At 40.8% G+C, this 25,089-nt stretch overlaps 1 pseudogene; it reads right to left on the bottom strand.

The window, feature by feature from the left end:
* The window catches only part of LOC115194635 (myotubularin-like), a 44,792-nt pseudogene extending 29,085 nt beyond the window's left edge, over positions 1 to 15,707 (bottom strand).
* Positions 15,708 to 25,089: the final 9,382 nt, after the last annotated feature.

The raw sequence follows: 25,089 nt of genomic DNA, 5'->3' as shown, positions 1-25,089 counted from the left end.
AGTTGCTGTCCTTTCAGCACCACCAGCCTATCACCTTTGATGTGATGCTGTTGTTGCTATTGGCGACAGTGTGATCGTGGTGTTGGACTAACACAGGTTGAGTAAATAGCGTGTTTTTTGTTTTTCTGGGTACATTATTTTATGCTGTGTCACGTGTCCGTGCAGATTCCGTTTTTGTGTGCGCGGCAGCCCGAAGCACGGCCAGGCCCGTTTGATTCATTAATAATGTCCTCAACAATCATTGCTCCTCCAACACTTAAACGGTCCAACTACAGAAGGTATAACCCTCCCCCAACCCTAACCATTAGTAGGGGTAACTACAAACTGACCTTAGTGTCCAGGGGTAATACTGTGCCCATGTGTGCGTGTGTACATGCAGAAATCCCAGCCTGCTACCAATCCCTCTGTCAGTCTGACCACACAACACCTCAGTCACCCTACTGAGAGAACTGGTTGCCAATCCAGCCACACTGTGTATGAGAGACATATAATAGTGCGAGAGACCTGGCCTCCCCAGGGCTCGACAAAGCCACACTTGTGTCCATATTACTGTACCTAGCAGTCATTTGTTTTGCATGGAAAACTCTCAACAGTCAACGCTACGAGAGCACTGTTTTTATTGGCTACCACTCTGGCATTTCCTGATTGGAAAGCCAAGAAGAATGACTAATCCGAGTGTGAAAGAGGGTCTCTGTAGTGGGAAAAACTAACCTAGATGGCCTCAGGTGTTCTAACCTCTCCTGAGTAGGTAAATCAGGTGAGATAGTTCAAGGATATATCTAATCTGGGGGTCACCGAGGAGAGGTTTGAAAACAACCGGCCTTACATTTCCCAACTGTCATACATGATGCTAGTGCTCCAGCAGCAGGCGTTTGCCTTGATGATGCTGGTTGTCAGGGCAACACAGACAGAGTTCCTACACGGGAGCTTTCAGCGCTGCAGGGTTAGGACGGCGCTACTGACTACGGAGGTCAGAGGGAAAATAAATAAACAGATTCATGACAGAAGAGGCTAAACGGGCGCAGCTAGGAGCTAGTAACAGGTACATGGTAAATTAACAGATACATGGTTTATTAAAAGGTGCACAGTTTATTAATGAATAAGGAGACTAACCTAACTAGCCATTTATAAGTCACCTATCCATACTGGGACGAGGCTGGTTAAACACAGCTTGTACAGAGTGTAGTTCATTTAGGCTAGGCCTTAACGGACATACACTGAACACAACTCTGAATATGGATTTGTGAGTCAGGCTCTTGACACACACACACACACACACACACACACACACACACACACACACACACACACACACACACACACACACACACACACACACACACACACACACACACACACACTCTCACTATATCAGTCCTCCAGTGTCAGGTCTGGAGCATGAAGTCACGAGCTCTGCTGGTTGGCTACTGTGTAGCAACCTAGCGCTGCCAAAAGCCCTGGTCTGCCCTAGAAAGCCTATGTAAAATTACCATCGCCAGAACGACTGAACCCAAAAAATGTAGACGGACGCGTTGGCCTCAAATCCGATCCCGACAGTAACCGATTTTAAAGTTCGCTACAAATCAAGATATTTAATTAAATAGTGATCCATTCTGACTACTACATTTGTCATCACACAGGACCATGTGCTGACACGGACCAATCATGGTCCGGCAGGCTACGAGGAGGCTAGCGGTTGACTCTCCCAGGCTGGATGAAAACGACGACATCAGACATGATCCTTTGTTATTTACGGCCATTTCACCACGACCCTTAGCGGCATTCAGCAAGATGGAGCACTTCAAATTCAAATGCTTCCGGCTTCATGCGCCGTCGGGAGTTTTCTGAAGGAACACGTGGACGACATCAGCACTACCATCTACTGGTTTTAATGTGTAGGTGTCATCTTTACTGCCGAGCCTAACGGCTGAGACAGTTTATTACAGGTCGTACGGTGTCATCTTTACTGCCGAGCCTAACCGCTGAGACAGTTTATTACAGGTCGTACGGTGTCATCTTTACTGCCGAGCCTAACGGCTGAGACAGTTTATTACAGGTCGTACGGTGTCATCTTTACTGCCGAGCCTAACCGCTGAGACAGTTTATTACAGGTCGTACGGGGTCATCTTTACTGCCGAGCCTAACCGCTGAGACAGTTTATTACAGGTTGTACGGTAAGTACAAATCAATCCCAGAACAACAGCAAAGGACCTTGGGAAGATGCTGGAGGAAACGGGTACAAAAGTATCTATATCCACAGTAAAACGAGTCCTATATCGACATAACCTGAAAGGCCACTCAGCAAGGAAGAAGCCACTGCTCCAAAACCGCAATAAAAAAAGCCAGATTACAGTTTGCAACTGCACATGGGGACAAAGATTGTACTTTTTGGAGAAATGTCCTCTGGTCTGATGAAACAAAAATAGAACTGTTTGGCCATAAGGGGGAGGCTTGCCAGCCGAAGAACACCATCCCAACTGTGAAGCATGGGGGTGGCAGCATCATGTTTTGGGGGTGCTTTGCTGCAGGAGGGACTGGTGCACTTCAAAAATAGATGGCATCATGAGGTAGGAAACTTATGTGGATATATTGAAGCAACATCTCAAGACATCAGTCAGGAAGTTAAAGCTTGGTCGCAAATGGGTCTTCCAAATGGACAATGACCCCAAGCATACTTCCAAAGTTGTGGACAACAAAAGTCAAGGTAATGGAGTGGCAATCACAAAGCCCTGACCTCAATCCCATAGAGAATGTAGGCAGAACTGAAAAAGCGTGTGCGAGCAAGGAGGCCTACAAACCTGACTCAGTTACACCAGCTCTGTCAGGAGGAATGGGCCAAAATTCACCCAACTTATTGTGGGAAGCTTGTTGAAGGCTACCCGAAACATTTGACCCAAGTTAAACAATTTAAAGGCAATGCTACCAAATACTAATTGAGTGCATGTAAACTTCTGACCCACTGGGAATGTGATGAAAGAAATAAAAACTGAAATAAATCCTTCTCTCTACTGTTATTCTGACATTTCACATTCTTAAAATAAAGTGGTGATCCTAACTGACCTAAGACAGGGAATTTTTACTATGATTAAATGTCAGGAATTGTGAAAAACTGAGTTTAAATGTATTTGGCTAAGGTGTATGTAAACTTCCGACTTCAACTGTACATGCTGCAAACCACAACAACAAAAACACTGAACACACACAGACCAGAGAGAGAGAGTTAGAGGAGTATACAGAGATAGAGAACTAAAAATTAGAGAGAAGGGAAAGAGAGCGACAGAGAGAGAAAGACACACACACTGAACACACTTACATTGTGACTGGAGCTGTTTTCCAGGGGATTATTAGAGGGGTTGTAGACTGGTATTGAAGCAGAGGCCATGACTCTACAGGGGAGTACTTCTTCCACTGACTGACTCTACAGGGGAGTACTTCTTCCACTGACTGACTCTACAGGGGAGTACTTCTTCCACTGACTGACTCTACAGAAGGAGATAGGGAGGAGAGGTGAGGGAGAAAAGGAGGAGAGATGGAGAGGAGAGAACAAAAAGTAAGATATTAATATTGATGAATCAGGTCATTGAGACCGTTGCCACTCTCGGTCAGTTAGCCCAAAAAGAAGAACCGCATTGCCATTCCCTTCTGAAGACAGTCACAGCGAAGGTCTTTCACAGACTAATATCTGCCCTGTCAGTGTCACACTACTCCCTACAGTGAAAGTACAGTACTTGGCTCATCAAAGAGACAATGGTTACTACCACCTGCTATAGCTTATTCAAGGACAGAGAGAGACGTCAACAAAATGTGGCGTGCTCTTCCTTTCTCTCCTCTTTCCAACAGCTGCGATGATGATGCAATGAAAAGGAAAGTACCTGTGGCTGATCCATCACAATGAGATATGGAAAGAGAAAGTGTGTGTGTATACTGGTGAGTGCCAAAAGTGGTGGAAGCTTTAATGTTTTACAAATGTCTCATGAATTAGCCTACATTGATTTACTATCACACACACACACAGCTGAGACTCATCTCAAGGCGGTACAGTAAGAAGTAGTGACCACTTGAGTTATATTTTAGTATCACATAGCCTAGTTCAACAATATGAAAGCAACAGACCATGTCAGTTTAAAGGGGCAATCTGAGATAAAACAAAACAATGTTTTGTTAAACAGGGAGGGGTCGGAAAGGAGAAAGGTAGGCAGAACTACTATCAAATTCACAGAGCTATGAATGCAAGGACAGACGATCCAAATCAAATCTAATTTTATTAGTCACATGCGCCGAATACTTATAAGCCCTTAACCAACACAGTTAAGAAAATATTTACTAAATAAAGTAAAGCAATTATAATAGAGTAACAATAAAATAGCAATAATGAGGCTATATACCGGGGGTACAGGTTGGTTGAGGTAATTTGCACATGTTGGTAGGGGCAAAGTGACTATGCATAAATAATAAAAAGCGTGTAGTAGCAGTGTATAAACCGGGGGGGGGTCAATGTAAATAGTCTGGGTGGCCATTTGATAAGCTGTTCAGCAATCTTATGGCTTGGGGGTAGAAGCTGTCAAGGAGCCTTTTGGACCTAGACTTGGCGCTCCGGTACCATTTGCTGTGCGGTAGCAGAGAGAACTGTCTATGAATAGGGTGACTGGAGTCCTACTTGTAACTTTTTTTTATTTAAAAAAAAAATGTACTCCTTTTTTTTCGTGGTATCCAATTGGTAGTTACAGTCGAGAGCCATGCGTCCTCCGAAACTCGACCCAACCAAGCCACACTGCTTCTTGACACAATGCCCACTTAACCCGGAAGCCAGCCGCACCAATGTGTTGGAGGAAACACCGTACACCTGGCGACCGTGTCAGCGTGCACTGTGCCCGGTCCGCCACAGGAGTCGCTAGAGCGCGATGAGACAAGGATATCCCCGCCGGCCTAACCCTCCCCTAACACGGACTACGCTGGGCCAATTGTGCGCCGCCCTAGGGGTCTCCTGGTCAAGGTCGGCTGCGACAGAGCCTGGACTCGAACCCAGAATCTCTAGCGACACAGCTTAGACCACTGCGCCACTCAGGAGGCCCTGACTGGAGTCTGACCATTTTTGGGGCCTTCCTCTGACACCACCTTGTATATAGGTCCTGGATGGCAGGAAGTTTGGCCCCATGGGAACAAAATGATAATTTGAACCATGTTTTGAAACTAGTGTTTGTTTACAATACTATTGTTTAGATCAATGGAGTAAAACAAGATTATATTTGGGGTTCTGCTGGGGTAAGTCAGCTCAGTTAGCTCATGAGGCATTGGTAGGTCATATATTTCATTGGCTAGGCTTAGATTACATATCATTGATTCAAAAACTCCAAACATGGACTGCCCCTTTAAATGCTGAAGGTGCAAGTCAGGCCATTAATCATTTCACTGGAAAGCGGTGACCTCTATATCTGTTACAGAAACATCGGTTCAGAGAGAAGCACTACACTGCGTCGAGACGAGGAGCTAGGCATATGGCTATTTATAATGTCTGACAGACAAACACACTTGACAGTTACTGTGGTTTGGTAAGTGAAGTGGAGGGTGGGAGGTGGAGGGAAAGGGCACGAGGGGGGCTGCCCTGGCTGTCACGATTAGCAAGCCCTGATCATACGTCACTGACAGACTACTCCTATGTATTCAATCCATCACATAGAGACACACACCTCCCCGGGGAGAGAATAGGGCCAAATCAAAACCGCTCATTGTTAATGTTATCATACGGGAGGCTGATGCTGAATAAATGGACGTCCTATATTCAGTTTTCTGATGACCTCTTTCGAATGAATGAAAAATGAAAAACTATTTTGATACATTTATATGGTAATAAATATCCACACGAATCCTGTAATGACTCTATAAATGTTTATTTTCAAGCTTTGTGTGAATATTAAAAGCCATCGTAAGGATGACTAACGGAAAATGGTTAGCCTATATTTTCATGGATAATGCGGTCAGTGAATATTACAGGCCCTATATCTATCTATCTATCTATCTATCTATCTCTATATATATATATCTCCTTCCAGTTCTCTGCTGCCAATGACTGGAACGAACTACAAAAATCTCTGAAACTGGAAACACTTATCTCCCTCACTAGCTTTAAGCACCAGCTGTCAGAGCAGCTCACAGATCACTGCACCTGTACATAGCCCATCTATAATTTAGCCCAAACTACTACCTCTTCCCCTACTGTATTTATTTATTTTATTTATTTTGCTCCTTTGCACCATATTATTTATATTTTAACTTTGAACTTTCTTCAAACTACAAATCTACCATTCCAGTGTTTTTCTTGCTATACTTTATTTACTTTGCCACCATGGCATTTTTTTTGCCTTTACCTCCCTTATCTCACATTATTTGCTCACATTGTATATAGTCTTATTTTTTTCTACGGCATCATTGATTGTATGTTGTTTTACTCCATGTGTAACTCTGTGTTGTTGTATGTTGTCGAACTGCTTTGCTTTATCTTGGCCAGGTCGCAATTGTAAATGAGAACTTGTTCTCAACTTGCCTACCTGGTTAAATAAAGGTGAAATAAATAAAATAAAAATAAATAACACCAGTGATACTTTTGGTAATGTAGTGTACAGTGTATGTGGACACCTGTTGGTTTGCTCGCTGAACATCTCATTCCAGAATCATGGGCATTAATATGGAGTTGGTCCCCACCTTTGCGGCTATAACAGCCTCCACTCTTCTGGGAAGGCTTTCCGCGGCTAGATGATCGAACATTTCTGCGGGGACTTGCTTCCATTCAGCCACAAGAGCATTAATGAGGTTGGGCACTGATGTTGGGCGATTAGGCCTGGCTCGTAGTCAGCGTTCCAATTAACCCCATCGAACACCTTTGGGATTGAGGTCAGGGCTCTGTGCAGGCCAGTCAAGTTATTCAACACCGATCTCGACGAACCATTTCTGTATGGACCTCGCCACAAATAGAACAATGAGATAGATATTTCACCAGATGTATAAAATGTGAAGCATCCGCTTGGTGTTTCCATTCACAACCAAATATGGCGTTGAGGGGAAGCCCAGTGGTCGACAGTGGGAAAAGATGGATTTTGGCCGACATTCTGCAAATGTCCTCATCGATGAAACATTAGATCTCAATACAGTTATGTTTCCAAACTAGAATCTGTTATGAACAGATTAGACTACGTATTGTAGACTAACTTTTACTAAAGTATATATATATATATATATATATATATATTTTTTTTTTAAATCACATTGTTTAGGAGTACAGAGGCGAATTGAGTTATTGCAAACGCACATTTCACAGAGCAGGCGTTCCTTAAAGGAAATATGCAGATGTATGCTAGAACGGACTAATAGGATCTCGCTAGCTCATGCTTGGCTCTGCCCACCTCCTTGCTTGTTCTGCCCACTATGACTCATTTGTTCCCATTGGAAACAGGCTGTGGTCTGTCTTGGTTTAGTTATACAAATATTTGACCTGGCTTTGTGCACGCCATTGTCATGCTGAAACAGGAAAGGGCCTTCCGCAAACGGTTGCCACAAAGTTGGAAGCACAGAATCGTCTAGAATGTCAGTGTAAGCTGTAGCGTTAAGCATTTCCCTTCACTGGAACTAAGGGGCCTAGCCCGAACCATGAAAAACAGCCCCAGACAACTATTCCTCCTCCACCAAACTTTACAGTTGAAACTATGCATTGGGGCAGATATCGTTTTCCTGGCATCCACCAAACCCAAATTCGTCCGTTGTACTGCCATATGGTGAAGCATGATTCATCACTCCAGAGAACGCGTTTCCACTGCTCCAGAGTCCAATGGCGGCGCGCTTTACATCACTACAGCCGACGCTTGGTATTGCACATGGTGACCTTAGGCTTGCGTGGGGCTGCTCGGCCATGGAAACCCAGTTCTTGTGCTGACGTTGCTTCCAGAGGAAATTTGGAACTCTAGTGAATGATGCAACCATGGACAGGTGATTTTCACGCGCTGCGCGCTTCAGCACTCGGCAGTCCCGTTCTGTGAGCTTGTGTGGCCTACCACTGAGGCTGAGCAGTTGTTGCTCCTTGAGGTTTCCACTTCACAATAACAGCACTTACAGTTGACCGGGGCAGCTCTAGCAGGGCAGAACTTTGACAGACTGACTTGTTGGAAAGGTGGCATCCTATGACGGTGCCAAGTTGAAAGTCACTGAGCTCTTCAATAAGGCCATTCTACTGCCAATGTTTGTCTATGGAGATTGCATGGCTGTGTGCTCAATTTTATACACCCGTCCGCAACAGATGTGGCTGAAATGGCCAAATCCACTAACTTGAAGGGGTGTCCACATACAGTACCAGTCAAAAGTTTGGATACACCTACACAGCCGAGGGTTTTTCTTTATTTTTACAATTTTGTACATAGTAAAAGTGATAAACAAATCAAAACATATTTGAGATTCTTCAAAAGTTGCCACCCTTTGCCTCAAACAGCTTCATGAGGTAGTCAGCTGGAATGCATTTCAATTTTAACAGGTGTGCCTTGTTAAAAGTTCATTTGTGGAGAATGCCAAGAGTGTGCAAAGCTGTCATCAAGGAAAGGGGTGGCTATTTGAAGAATCTCAAATATAAAGTAGATTTTGATTTGGTTAACACTTTTTTGGTTACTATATGATTCGATATGTGTTAATTCATAGCTTGTCTTTATTATTCTATAATGTAGAAAATTGTAAAAATAAAGGAAAACCCTTGAATGAGTAGGTGTGTCCAAACTTTTGACTGGTAGTGTACGTTAGTATATATAGTGTATCATCGCAACAATAACACAACAATGTTGCAACAGCATGAAAACTCCTTAGCTCTCGAACTAGGCCTTCTCCCTGTTTTTCAGCCCTCAGCTTTCCCCACGACTAGGGGCTGTGGCGGTCACGACATTTCATCAGCCGAAATAACTGTCGGTCTCACGGTAATTAACCGTTAATTAACATAAACGCGTTTACCATCTCCTGGCTTCCACAAAAGCCACTGATGAGGACTTTTCGAACATCTACATTTTAAAAAGTCTCCATGTAAATCCATGTAATATAGCCTACACCTTCCCAATAAATCCATGATTTATTTTAGACAGGTCAAAAGAAATATGATAAGAAGAAAATGTAGCCTATTTCAGAATAACAGAGTAGCATACTCTGAGTTGTCCTTATGTTAGGTCCTGATCTGGCTATGCCATATGGCTGTGGGTGACACTAGTTCATTTAGCAGACAAGATTTGCTTAGAATTCCATGGCATTATTTTATAGTATGAAGAATACAATTGAACAAAGCTGAATAAAATAGAAAGGATATTTTCTCCAAAACAATTTGAGGGAGAGCGCACATGCGGCTATAAATGTGTTGAACGTTTAACAAAGAAATAGGTACTCCTATATGCTTAATTTAGAGTTATTAATGTAACCTTAGTTGTTCTACAAACGTTGGGCTATATGTTTTGATTTTTAATACATTGTAAGGTTGCATGATGTGACTAATGATGATTTGAAAAAAGTGGCTTGAAAGGCACGTGCTCTGCTTAGATTTTTGCGCAGGCTGTACACACTTCATCAGTCTCTCATTCACAATTTGACAAGCAAATGACAATGTCGGCGGCATCCCCTTTGTGTGGCCGTAACGCACACAAAAAAATGCCGTAATGCACACTAAGTGGCCGTTGTGCCCTTGGCCCAGAGTGCTGCATTGCGCCCTTCTCCCGGAGTGCTGCGGGCTCCGAAGCACCTCTCTATCTACTATCCTCCATAGTACAAAAGTTGACTTATCCTAGAGAAATAAATATTCCAAACATATTCTGGGACAGTTGTGGGATGCGATAGATCCCAAATGAATACAACCACTAGCAGTAAAAAAAAGGTTTTACGCAATGTGGCTGACGCAACAGATCAGAATGTTTAGCTGAAAATGTTGATAAACTATTAGGCCTTTTCACATTATAAGAGCAGAAATGCACACATGGCAGCAGACTATAAGCGTAAACGTTCCATTAGCAGGAAAACACCATTATCAAATGTGACCGCAAATGACATTATGCATGTAATGCTTTTATTATAAAAGGTACATTTTATTATGAAACTCACCCGCTGCTTATGTATGCCAGTTAGGCTCTACACCCCTTGTAACACGGATTAATGTGCTTCATTTAAAAATAAGTTATTTGGCCACTTTAGTTGTGATACTAACCTTATCAAAACATATAGGCCTATGGGCTAGGCTACGAGGTGTGCAACTATGATTAAAAAAAGCCACAAAAAATAAATAAACATAGTTTCCCTTACGCTGGGCATCAATCATAAGTGATAATATACAATCCACATGTGATATACACTAAATAATGTGTGTGAAATTTGCTTTGATTTAGAGTGGACCATTATCATGCACCTGTATTGAAACAGAAGCAGGGGGGAAATTACATGTCATCCACGCACTTAGATAGCAAATGGAGGACACTTTTCCCGTGGTTCATTATCATGCCAGCCAGGTAGGCTATACTCCTGTTGTAAAGAGAAGTAATGTGCTTAATATTCAGAAAGATGAGAAATAAATAGTATAGGCCTGGCCTATAGATAGTTGAGAAATTAATAGTATGGGCCTGGCCTATAGATAGTTGAGAAATAAATAGTATGGGCCTGGCCTATAGATAGTTGAGAAATAAATAGTATGGGCCTGGCCTATAGATAGTTGATAAATAAATAGTATGGGCCTGGCCTATAGATAGTTGATAAATAAATAGTATGGGCCTGGCCTATAGATAGTTGATAAATAAATAGTATGGGCCTGGCCTATAGATAGTTGATAAATAAATAGTATGGGCCTGGCCTATAGATAGTTGAGAAATAAATAGTATGGGCCTGGCCTATAGATAGTTGATAAATAAATAGTATGGGCCTGGCCTATAGATAGTTGATGAATAAATAGTATGGGCCTGGCCTATAGAAATCTGATGGGATCCTGCTGTTAAGAGGCCATCACTCTGTTCTAAAGCATTTCATAGCCTATAGAAATGTTGCTCAACATGAGCTCTCATGAAGTGGTAGCTTTCCGATGACATTTGCATTGATGTCAGAGTGATTAGATGGACAATAGAGTGCTGAGTACCAGGCAGTTAGCAAGTTTGGTAGGTTACTAATGACCAGCAGCATCACAGCTTGGAGAAGCCTAGTTACCGTGACGTGGAATTTGACTGCCTTCATGGCTCGTGACCGCCAGTGGCGGTCACCGCAACAGCCCTACCAGCAACTGGCTCATGTTAAAACAAAGCATCAGGATTTTAGTTCACATTTGGAAACGTCAATAATCATTGATTGCGAGACGACTTTTGAAACATATGGCCCTTATCTTTCATCAGCGAGAAAGAAACCTTCAAAATAAAAAAACGATAGACTTACTGTAGCAGTTACAGATCCATACAGCTATGGAGCCTCCGTCTGACCAAACCACTTCTTCTGCTACACTTCCCCGAGTTACACTTCCACACAGGTGTTCTGAGCATGCTAGATAGCTAGGTGCATATTCAGCCCACTACCATCTTTGGATTTACATTATTTTTTAAATAAACATTTTCTGCCATTTTAACTATTTCACCTATTCGATTTTTCCGTAACTTTTAGTAGTCTATAGTGGAGTTCATTTTCTCTCCAGGCCCGCAGAGTTTGTACCTTCAGACACACGAAATGGTTCAAAATCGGAACACTTCCACTAGCCGGCGAGCAGTGCACCTGAAATCGGCTGCACCTACCGCCAACAGCATGAGACGAACACAAAAATAAAATGGGAACGCAAGGCTTTATCGTTGTTTAGTTTTTTACAGAAATGTTTGGCGATCGACTAGAAATGTCTTGGAGATGGACTGGTCAATCACGCTCGACCGGTTGGTGACCACTGTTCTAAGCCAATCAGATGTTTTATTATTAAAGTTGACAGATTAACTTTCCACTAGTGGCCAATTTCAAAGCTGAAAACAACGTGTGTTGAGGCAACCCTCAGATAAACACATTCTTTGTACCTTCTCAGGTAAGCGGTCATACTTTTGGTCAAATCAAGAGATGAATGTGCTGATACATGCACCTGACAGCATACTTCATGAGCATTCATGACTACTTCTTGCCAATTGAAAATATGTGTTTTTCATGCTAGCAGTCATGCCACAGTCACACAGGAGCAACATAACTGTGAACTACAACAAGATTATAGATTCAGGCATTCAAACCTTACATTTTTAAATGCATTTTGTCTTATTTTACTGTTAAATGAACCTTGCATAGATGCTATTTTTGTAAGTTTGATATTTATCTCAGGTGGGCTTAAAGGGAACAGTAGCATAAAAAGCCTTCCCTCTATAAAGAATGTAAATTACAATAAAGCAATATTGTTCAATACTAACTATGCATAATATAGGATTCTATAGTGTATATTTATAGTCCAAACCATTGGCCTCAAAATATTGAGTAGACTTTGCTATTTTGTCTCAACATAAATCAGTGTTGTTCCAATTTAGCCCAGTCTGCTCCCATTTAGCCCAGTCTGCTCCCATTTAGCCCAGTCTGCTCCCATTTAGCCCAGTCTGCCCCCATTTAGCCCAGTCTGCTCCCATTTAGCCCAGTCTGCCCCCATTTAGCCCAGTCTGCTCCCATTTAGCCCAGTCTGCTCCCATTTAGCCCAGTATGCTCCCATTTAGCCCAGTCTGCTCCCATTTAGCCCAGTCTGCTCCCATTTAGCCCAGTCTGCTCCCATTTAGCCCAGTATGCTCCCATTTAGCCCAGTCTGCTCCCATTTAGCCCAGTCTGCTCCCATTTAGCCCAGTATGCTCCCATTTAGCCCAGTCTGCTCCCATTTAGCCCAGTATGCATTGAAACACACAGGGATAGTGTGTTGATCTCTAATATTCAATGAAGATAAATGTTTTTTTGTTGTTCAGATTTAAGTTGATTAAAACACACACAAAAACTACAGTTAAGCATATTATGCATCTAGCCATGGTGCCTTAATCAAGATTAGAAACCTCTGTACTCCAAGACGTTTGGAGTGGACAGGTAGTCGTTGATGCTGAGAGAGAAGAATTCGTTCAGGGTTGAGGGATATCAGATCTACAAGCAGAGGACAAACATACAAACAAACAAGGGATAAGAAGATTACTATTGGGCGACTAATCATGCAGTTCCATTTTTTGGTACACCACCTGTACTTTTAAAGACACGGTAGAGAGGGAGATTTTAAAAACTGTCTTCAGATAGGCTTTAGGAAGACAAGTTGAACTAATTAACAAGAATAGTAGTACAGCAAATGTGAATCAGCTTTCAGATAATTGATTGAAAGTTGTTATGGTCTTTGTACATGGCTTCTTATCCATAGAGGGACCAGGTTGGTGTTCTAACCAAGTAATTACACACCTGATTCAATGAATCATGTATAGATTGAAGTCGATGATTAGTTGAATCAGGTGTGTACTGGTTGGCAAGAACACAAACCGAACTCTACACTGCTCTCTGTGGATACGATTGGACACACCCCTGTTATATGTGCTACTTTCATGATGAATAGCAATGATCAGTTTATTTTAATAACTTTAGGGGGACATTTATATACTCTACATTTTAGATAAATGTCATTTTGTAAGTTTTGAACATTTAAATTAATTGAAATTGATTATTTCAGTGGTTGGCTAATGTGAAATACCAATGGGCTTAAACGGTACACTTGGTACCCATTAAGCCCAGTCCAGACTTTACACATTTTATACAATATTTTTATGGCTTATGATTTATTTTTTAAAGTCATAAAGCTTCATATGAGAGATTCATCTTTCATTTTAACACTACTTTTCTTACAAAAATTAGGGCAGTATATGTTAGAAATGTTAAAAAAAATGTATTTCGGGGGACTAAATAGTACACTTACCCTAATTAGCACAGGTGGTTGCTTCTGTCGTCTGTCTGTTTTCTGTAAACAAGCGCTGTAACATGGAGATATTCCTATCATAGGGAACACTATGATGCGCTTCCAAAACCGTACCGCAAGAGATGTGTGTTAATGTTCAGAACGAACACCAGGGCTCTTAACAAAACTCCTCCGTATGGAAGACGCCTTCATCCAATTACTTATGTGCAATGTTAGGGAACTGAGAGTCATGATTGAGGGCTAAAAAACTCCCCAACTTTCAATGTGTATCCAGTCAGTGGGCAAATAGCAACAAAGTAGCATGGGAATGTCCCAAGTGAAGTGAAACTTGCAATGCAACATGAGATATGAATCAGTCATGTTTTGAATTTAAACCATATCACTAAAATGATATGAAATAATTTCAGGATCATTTCTATTCTAACTGACAATTTGTAATTCCTGCTTGCTGGATAGCCAGATTCCCAAAATCAATTGATGTTAGCTTCAGTGGTGTAAAGTAATTAAGTGAAAATACTTTAAAGTACTACTTAATAAGGTCGTTTTGGGGGGGGGGGGGGGGTATCTGTACTTTACCATTTATATTTTTTACAACTTTTACTCCACCGCATACCTAAAGAAAATGATGTACTTTTTACTCTATACATTGTCCCTGCCACCCAAAAGTACTCCTTGGATTTCGAATGCTTAGCTGGACAGGAAAATGTTAAGGGAACATCCCTGGTCATCCCTACTGCCTCTGATCTGGAGGACTCACTAAACAGAGAACATCCCTGGTCATCCCTACTGCCTCTGATCTGGAGGACTCACTAAGCAGAGAACATCCCTGGTCCCTACTGCCTCTGATCTGGAGGACTCACTAAACAGAGAACATGCCTGGTCATCCCTACTGCCTCTGATCTGGAGGACTCACTAAACAGAGAACATCCCTGGTCATCCCTACTGCCTCTGATCTGGCAGACTCATTAAACACAATGCTTCGTTTGTAAATAATGTGTTGCAGTGTGTCCCTGGCTATCCGTACATTTGTGAAATTATTTACACTTTTACTTTTGATACTTAAGAATGTTTTAGCAATAACTTTTACATGTAAAACCCAAATACGTTTAGACTTTTATTCAAGTAGTATTTGTTTTTCTGGGTGACTTTCACTTTCTATGAAAAAGGTATCTTTACTTTCACTCAAGGTTGACAATTGGGGTATTTTTTCCACCACTGGTTAGCAACATTAAAACGTCCCAACAAACTCGCCTAGTTGCCCCGAAGCTAGTGAGGCGTAGGATAAATGGAATGCGAAACTAGCTTCAATGTTGTGTGGGGGGGGAAAAAATCATCATGCTTCATCCCTAAAGACTTTACGGCAATAAGAACATTGTAAACACAAGCAATAACTACCAACTGGCCTGAATTTATCCAAATGAAGGCTTCAAACAGACGACAACCCAACTTTTACAACTTCGCCCCTGCCCCATTCCAGCACCAGCGCCAAGCCAACGCTCGAGTCAGTGCACAGACATCATGGAGCGAGTCGCGACCAGGAAATCGCGAAGGCCAGAAAAACAAACCGAGAGATACTTTACAACTCAAATAAGACCATTTCTTTCGTCTCAGCACAATGTAACATCAACTAACCGCTGCCGAAAAGCCCACCAAATGTCTACGCCGTGGTATTTTCCTCGTGATTTATGTTACTTACCCACAAACTGCTATTCTCCGTTCCCGTATTTTGTCGGTCTGTTTTGCACCGCTCTCAGGAAGAAGAACTTCACCCAGAGTCACGTGTGGAGCTGTCATGACGCGGATTGGACGGTTGTCAAGTCGGACCCTGCAAAGAGTTTAGGGAGTTGTATTTTTCAATGGTTAGTGGTAAATCCTGATATTTCCAGCTATAATGGTTTATGGATGATGTTTTTCCGCGGTGTATAGGCTATATTGTATTCATGTGTTTATTGATATGAAATATAGACAAGGAAATAAATGGACAATGTTTTCTGTTGAAATATGACCGACAGTAGATAGGGGAAGTGTAAGCTCAGCTATTATAGCTTAATGTATCTTATATTAACCACAGGAGGCTGGTGGGATGAGCTAGAGGAGAACAGGCTTACTGTAACGGAATAAATGGAACAGAGTTGCCATATGTTTGATGTGTTTGATACCGTTCCATTCATATCATCCCAGCCATTATGAAGGAGCCCGTCCTCCTATCGCTCCTCCCACCAGCCTCCCCTGATCTTAACATTAACCCCTAAACTCATTAGGCCTATTACTCAGCTAGATTTACATTAGAGACAGGGAGACTCCCTGATCCTATACCATACAGGCATTATACAGCAACTTAGTTAGACCACTGTCATTGCAAAGGCACAGTTTTGTCTCAGTACTGTGAAATTGTTTCCCTGGTCTCAGAAGTAAATGACTGGATTTTACTCATCCATCCATGCTTTCACCGGTCCTGTCATGTCTTGACGAATCAGTGGTCATGGAACAAAATACATGAGGGAAGGAAGCAGTGAAATATACAAGGAAAGAGAGCCATTGAGACACATCCGTGGTGCTTTTGATAAAACATCTGAAAGCTGCCAGGGATTTAGAGAATGGCCATTCCATGCCCCTGCCCAGAAATGTGTCCAATTGCATGATATACACTGGATTTCTTGAGCAACTGGGGATCAGGCGGGGCAAAAATCCTTTGGCAGCCTATCTGGGAACATATTTTTATCTCGCTGGCTCACAGACTTGTGAAGTTCCCGAGTGGCGCAGCGGTCAAAGGCACTGCATCTCAGTGCTAGAGGCATCACTACAGACCCTGGTTCGATTCCAGGCTGTATCACAACCGGCCGTGATTGGGAGTCCCATAGGGTGGCGCACAATTGGCCCAGCGTCATCCGGGTTAGGGTTTGGCTGGGGTAGGCCGTCGTTGTAAATAAGAATTTGTTCTTAACTGACTTGCCTTGTTAAATAAAATAAAATAAAAAAAGTTACTTAGTGAAAGAATCAGGAAGGAGAATTTCCCGGAGGAGGTCCATGTATGTAATGTGTTTTGGTTCAGTAGGCAGTGCTTGACTTGGGCAGGAGCTCACTGAAGCTGAATACCAGGACCTCACATTTGTTACTGCTTGAGCTCCTGCACCTCTTTTAAACTATTAGCTCAAAAATTTTGTGGAGCTCCTGCATCAGGAAAAACTCCTGATCCTAATTATATACTATAGTTAAAACAAGCATTTCCTGATCAATTACTTCACCTGGCCCTAGTCATAACTCCAAATTCGGCCCATGTTACTGGGTTTCAGAAAGTGATTTCCACAGTGGGCAAGATTCATTATGACATCATATCAACCAGTTTAACATTAATGATGACATATCAACCAGTTTAACATTCATTATGACATATCAACCAGTTTAACATTCATTATGACATCATATCAACCAGTTTAACATTCATTATGACATCATATTAACCAGTTTAACATTCATTATGACATATCAACCAGTTTAACATTCATTATGACATATCAACCAGTTTAACATTCATTATGACATCATATCAACCAGTTTAACATTCATTATGACATCATATTAACCAGTTTTACATTCATTATGACATATCAACCAGTTTAACATTCATTATGACATCATATCAACCAGTTTAACATTAATTATGACATATCAACCAGTTTAACATTCATTATGACATATCAACCAGTTTAACATTCATTATGACATCATATTAACCAGTTTTACATTCATTATGACATCATATCAACCAGTTTAACATTAATTATGACATATCAACCAGTTTAACATTCATTATGACATATCAACCAGTTTAACATTCATTATGACATCATATTAACCAGTTTTACATTCATTATGACATCATATCAACCAGTTTTACATCCATTATGACATCATATTAACCAGTTTTACATTCATTATGACATATCAACCAGTTTTACATTCATTATGACATATCAACCAGTTCTACATTCATTATGACATCATATCAACCAGTTTTACATTCATTATGACATCGTATTAACCAGTTTTACATTCATTATGACATATCAACCAGTTTTACATTCATTATGACACCATTTCAACCAGTTATACATACATTATGACACCAGTTTTACCTTAATTATGACATCATTACAACCAGTATTACATTCAATATGATGCTCTGTAATTTCAACAATGTTTTGCCGAGCCAGGTCACCTGTTACACAAGTCAGTATTCAACATTCATCCATGTCTGAGGAGATGACATGGAATCCGGCCACTAGGGGCAACAGTGAGCGGTGTTACCTTCAAGTAGGTTTGAGTTTTGCTAGGGTGTTGTGGATGGGGATGGAGGATGGGAGTATGCATAGAAAGTTGCTTTTGATTAAAAAACATTTAAGCCTATCCCAAACCTTAACCTTTACCTTTCAGAGATAATGCCTAACTTTAAGAATTTGGAGTTAATCCCTGAACATAACTCTAACCTTAACTTTAAACCTTACATTTGGAACAACTTTGAATTTTGACGTTTGAGAAACGGATGAATGTCTAATTCTGGAGTGAGATGAGAGCTGGCAGGTTTTCTCTGCTGGGTTAGCCTTTATTCTCATAGCTGCTGACACAGTGGAAGAAATACTGTACATCTGTAGATTGAATGTGACAAACAGTCCTAACATGGTGGAATCAAAACCAGGTGCCTGTACACACACACACACACACACACAAACACACACACACACACACACACACACACACACACACACACACACACACACACACACACACACACACACACACACACACACACACACACACACACACACACACACACACACACGCACACACACACACACACACACGCACGCACACACACACACACGCACGCACGCACGCACACACACTCACACACACACAGAAAACAGAACTGATACGTGTCAGATATATAAACGCCCAGGTGTTGCTATAGACAGGCTGTTGCTATGTATTTCCTTTGAGGTTTTATTAATAATACAATTTGCTACACACATAATATCTTGTCTCGATTTTGTGGCATTGGCTCACAAGCAAACAGGCAAGGGAATAAAACAAATATTGCTAGAACCTATTTCTTGAATTCTAAATATCAGACATTTGAAAGCTCTAGTTTTGACCTTCATAATAGCTCTGATGGCAGTAACTTTACAAGCACTAATTATGGTCAATTTAGACTGAGAATAGTATCTAGTTATGGTAAGGGGTGAAATAAGTATAGCCAGGTATAATTGTAACGGTTTAGCAGATTATAAAAAAAGAAGATCAGTCTTTACATGGCTAAAAGAAAAGGAATATAACATATACTGTTTACAGGAAACTCACTCTACATCCTTAGATGAAGTTGTGTGGAAAAAGGAATGGGGTGGGGAGATAATATTCTGTCATGGACAAAGGAACTCAAAGGGTGTGATGATATTAATTAACAAAAGTTTAGATCTGAATGTGCAAATAGTCCGGAATGATTCACAAGGAAGGTGGATCCTTTGGAATATGAAAGTGGACAAAAAAGAGATTTGTCTCATTAATCTATATGGTCCAAATCAGGATGATCCACACTTCTTCGAAAACATTTATACCAATTTATTGAACTTACAGGCAACAAATGATCTAATCATTATGGTAGGAGACTATAACACAGTGTTAAGTATCTCAATGGACCGTAAAGGTAATCACTCTACAAACTATCATCACCGTGCCCTTAAGGAAATCACAAATATTATGGACACATTAGAAATAGTGGATATTTGGAGACTAAAAAACCCAGACCTAGTGAGATATACATGGAGGAGACTTAATCAAGCTAGTTGTCTTGACTACTTTCTTGTCTCTTTCTCTCTTGTATCAACGGTTAAAAAAGTTTTAATAGGAGACAGAATGTGATCGGATCATCATCTAATTGACATTCACATAACTCTTATAGATTTTCCACGTGGACGGGGATATTGGAAATTTAATTAAAGTTTACTGGAGGACAACTTATTTTTAACTAAGACAAAATAATTTATTATAACTGAATTTTTCCAGTATAATATAGGTTCAGCAAATCCCCTTATTGTTTGGGATACCTTTAAATGTACCTTCAGGGGTCATTCAATTCAATATTCATCAATAATAAAAAAGCAGTTTCTGGCTAAAGAGACAAGACTAACAAGGGAAATACATGAACTAATAGTACAGGTAGATAGAAATAAAAATGATACTACAGAGATACAAAATAAGTTAGAGGAAAAACAAAAAGAACTTGAGGAACTTACTCAAGAACGATCTAATGTAATCTATTACTGTAATGGCTGTCGTGGTGAATGGATGACCAAAACGCAGACGGGATGTGAATGCTCATCTTACTATTTAATTAGAATAAAATGAACACCAAAAAAACAAGCAACAATAGACCGACCGGCACAGTTTGCAGGCTAACATAAAGCAGTGCTAAACCACCAACCCACAAACCCCAGGTGAAAAACACACTCCTAATATATGACTCCCAATCAGGAACAACAATACCCAGCTGTTCCTGATCAGGAGTCACAAGACTAACACAGAAACAGATATACTAGAAAACACATACAGACTTCTTCTGCCACGTCCTGACCAAAATACTACACAACTACTCCCTCTGCTGGTCAGGACGTGACAATTACAAAAATAAAGCAAACTGGATGGAATATGGAGAAAAATGCACAAAATTCTTCCTGAATCTCAAATACAGGAACGTTAACAAAAATAATTTGCAGAAACTCGTTACCGAAGACGAAGTCATCTATGATTCTCCGAATTATATTTTAAAAGAGGAAGCTAATTATTTTAGGCAGATGTTCTCTTTTCCGTCTCATCCTTTCCCACTGAATGAAGATTATGGTAAGGAGTTCTTTCCAAATAATATAAAAAATTGAAAATTAACAAATGTACAGAAAGAACAGCACGATGGCCAAATTACAGAGGAAGAACTTTTTAAGGCTATTAAATCCTTTCAGTCTGAAAAAACCCCAGGGCTTGATGGCATACCGGTAGAGGTATATCAAGTATTTTTTGATATTCTAAAAGCTCCATTGTTAGATTGTTTTAACTACTCCTATAGAAATGGTAGTCAGGTACACAGCAGGAAGGTCTGATTTCTCTATTATTAAAACAAGACCCAGATGGCAAATATAAAGACCCAGTCTATCTAAAAAACTGGAGGCCCCTTACACTTCAATGTTGTGATGCAAAAATACTAGCAAAATGCATAGCACTCAGAATTAAAAGGGTTTTACCAGGTATTGTTCATCCTGATCAGACAGGTTTTTTACATGGACGATACATTGGAGATAATATACGACAACCACTAGAAATAATATAACATCATGAAACATATAAGAAGCCAGGAATTTTGAAAAGGCATTTGATAAAGTAAGACTGGATTTTATTTATAAATGCCTGGAGTTTTTCAATTTCGGTAATTCTCTTATAAAATAGATAAAAATAATGTATGGCAACCCCAGGTGTAAAATAGTAAATAACGGCTACTTCTCAGAGAATTTGAATTGAATTGTCAAGAGGAGTTAAACAAGTGTGTCCGCTGTCACCATATCTATTCGTTTTGGCCATCAAAGTGCTAGCTATTAAAATCAGATCAATAACAACATTAGAGGATTAAAAATCCAAGGCTTAAAAACAAAGGTGTCCATGTATGCCGATGGCTCAAGTTTTATATTAAGTCCGCAAGCTAGATCCCTGCAATGTCTCATTAAAGATCTAGATAACTTTTCTGTACTCTCTGGACTAAAACCTAATTATGTACAATATTACGTATTGGATCCTTTAAAAATACCTTCACATTGCCCTTCAGTTTACCTATAAAATGGGCTGATGGTGAAGTAGACATACTCGGTATTCATATCACAAAAGATATAAATAAGCTCTCCACAATGAATTTCAATAGAAAACTTGTAAAAATAGACAACCATGGAGAGGTAAATACCTGTCTATTTATGGAAAAATTGCCCTGATTAACTCTTTAGTCATATCTCAGTTTACGCACTTACTTATGGCACTGCCTACTCCTGATGATTCGTTTTCAAATCATATGAGCAAAAAATATTTCGCTTTATCTGGGACGCTAAACCAGACAATATAAAACGTGCCTATCTATATAATGAATATGAATTGGGTGGGTTGAGATTATTAAATATAAAAGCACTAAACCTCTCTCTAAAAGCTTCACTCATTCAAAAGTTTTATTTGAACCCTAAATGGTTCTCAATAAGATTACTAAGAAAAGCTCATCCATTGTTTAAAAATTGCCTTTTTGCCTTTGTGCAGATTGCCATGTCTCATTTTCGAATAATTGAAAATTATACTTTTTTCAAAGTATCTCTCTTTTTCAAACAAGCATCGCAGAGCTGGCTACAATTTCAATTTCACCCTTCTAAAAAGATAGAACAAATATTATGGCTGAACTCAAATGTGCTGGTTGATAAAATACCTGTATTTATGGGAAAGATGTTTGAAAAGGGTATTTTGTTCTTAAATTATATTGTAAATTGGAATGGTAGAGTTATGTCCTTCATGGAGTTATCAGAATTGTATGGAGAGGTCTGCTCAATCCAAGAGTACAACCAATTGATAACAGCATTGCCCTAAAAATGGAGTAGGCGGGTGGCAGCGGGAGGAGGTAGGGAACTGGTCTGTCTGCCCAATATAAAGGATCAAAACTGGCGGAGGAATAAAAATAGCATAAATAGGAAAGTATACCAGTTTCATTTGAGGACCAGGATGTTGACAACTGTGCCATACAGATTGCAAAATAGTTGGGAAGTGATTTTTGACGTACCGATTCCATGGTAGAGGGTCTATAAGTTGATATATAAAACAACGCAAGATTCAAGACTTCATGCTTTTCAGCTAAAATTATTATATAAAATTCTTGCCACCAACAAAATGTTGAATATTTGGGGCATAAAATGATCGATTATTGATTATTGATTCTGTGAGGATACAGAATCAATAGACCATTTATTTTGGTATTGCCCTCAGGTAGCCTGTTTCTGGTCTCAGGTTCAGGAATGGCTGAAAATACACAGCATTGATCTAAAATTGACCCTAGATATAGTACTGTTAGGAGATCTGGAGAGACCGGGACAGTCAATTACTAACATACTAATACTCTTAGTAAAAGTATTTATCTTCAACTTGCAATCTGTGGATTCTATTCGATTACATAGATTGAAATTGGACGTTAAACATCACAGCATAGTTGAAAGATATGTGTTGCGTAGAAACCCGAAGTGGGTGGCCAGCAGAGATAGATGGGATGGGGTGAGGGAAGCTGAGGGTTGGGATGTGAAATTGGAGACAAGTGGGAGTGGAGTTGCTGTGTGAGAGATAGAATGATGGTCAAAGATAAAAGTAAAAAAAGAAAATAAAAAAAGTTAAAAAAACCATAATAAAAAGTACATTTGAATGACACTAAGTGGCAGTGTTTTTACAGCTAATGCCGGTTTGCCTGAGGCTGATGCCGTGCCGGTGTTTGTACACATGCATATACACACTCTCATTCAAACAAACACATACAAGAACACACACATACATGTAATAGTGCCAGACATGCACACAAACATATACAGTTGGCATTGCTGTTAGGATTTTAGTTGTCCTTGATGTCCTTTGTTTTAAATGTATTATTATTATATATATATATTTTTTTTGCATTGTTGTTTGCTGTTTTCTTCTGTCTTTTCCTTTTTTCTCTTTAGTTCATTCTCTTGGTTGTTGGTCCATTGGGGGGTTCTTGGGGGTGGGGGATGGAATTAATTGTATTTTTCTTCCGGGGGGGGGGGGGGTGGAGGACTGTGGGGGGGGTCTCGAATGGTTGAGGGACAGCTATTGGGGAACTGTGGGGGGGATTTTGGAGGGTTCGGGTTCACGTTTTTTGGACTGGTGGTAGATCTGTCAACAAAGCCCTTAAGCAGGGCTTTGACTCTGGATGCTTCTGTGTGTCGCTCCGAATGGGAATCTGTTGGATGACTGGTATGATGCAGTTATTGAGCGCCTTCACTGGAAGTATATTGCATGTTTCGAATATTCAATAAATAATAAATACATTTTTTTTTTAAATGTGAAGAGATACATGTTTCATGTTGCCTGTGAGGTTTTTATCCATGAAAGGCAACCATGAAGCAGCCAGATGGTCAGTTAGCTTGTTCTCTATGTCCTGAAACACACACACGCACACGCACACACGCACACAAACACACACACACACACACACACACACACACACACACACACACACACACACACACACACACACACACACACACACCCACACACACACACACACACACACACACACACACATGGGCAAAAGATACCGCAACAGGCATTTTGTTACAGATATAACAAGATTCAACAACTGAGACATAAACTGAACAAGTTCCACAGACATGTGACTAACAGAAATTGAGGTATGTGTCCCTGAACAAAGGAGGGGGGGGGGGATCAAAAGTAACAGTCAGTATCTGGTGTGGCCACCAGCTGCATTAAGTACTGCAGTGCATCTCCCCATCATGGACTGCACCAGATTTGCCAGATCTGGCTATGAGATGTTACCCCACTCTCCCACCAAGGCACCTGCAAGTTCCCGGACATTTCTGGGGGGAATGGCCCTATCTCTCACCCTCCGATCCAACAGGTCCCAGACGTGCTCAATGGGATTGAGACCCGGGCTCTTCGCTGGCCAAGGCAGAACACTGACATTCCTGTCTTGCAGGAAATCACGCACAGAATGAGCACTATGGCTGGTGGCATTGTCATGCTGGAGGGTCATGTCAGGATGAGCCTGCAGGAAGGGTACCACATGAGGGAGGAGGATGTCTTCCCTGTAACGCACAGCGTTGAGATTGCCTGCTATGACAACAAGCTCAGTCCGATGATGCTGTGACATACCGCCCCAGACCATGACGGATCCTCCACCTCCAAATCGATCCCGCACCAGAGTACAGGCCTCGGTGTAACGCTCATTCCTTTGACGATAAACGCGAATTCGACCATCACCCCTGGTGAGACAAAACCGTGACTCGTCAGTAAAGAGCACTCTTTGCCAGTCCTGTCTGGTCCAGCGACAGTGGGTTTGTGCCCATAGGCGACGT

This window comes from Salmo trutta, chromosome 5 (assembly GCF_901001165.1).
Source record: "Salmo trutta chromosome 5, fSalTru1.1, whole genome shotgun sequence".
Taxonomy (NCBI): domain Eukaryota; kingdom Metazoa; phylum Chordata; class Actinopteri; order Salmoniformes; family Salmonidae; genus Salmo; species Salmo trutta.
Note: the sequence above shows the minus strand (reverse complement) of the source record. Positions and strands in the feature narration are given on the sequence as shown.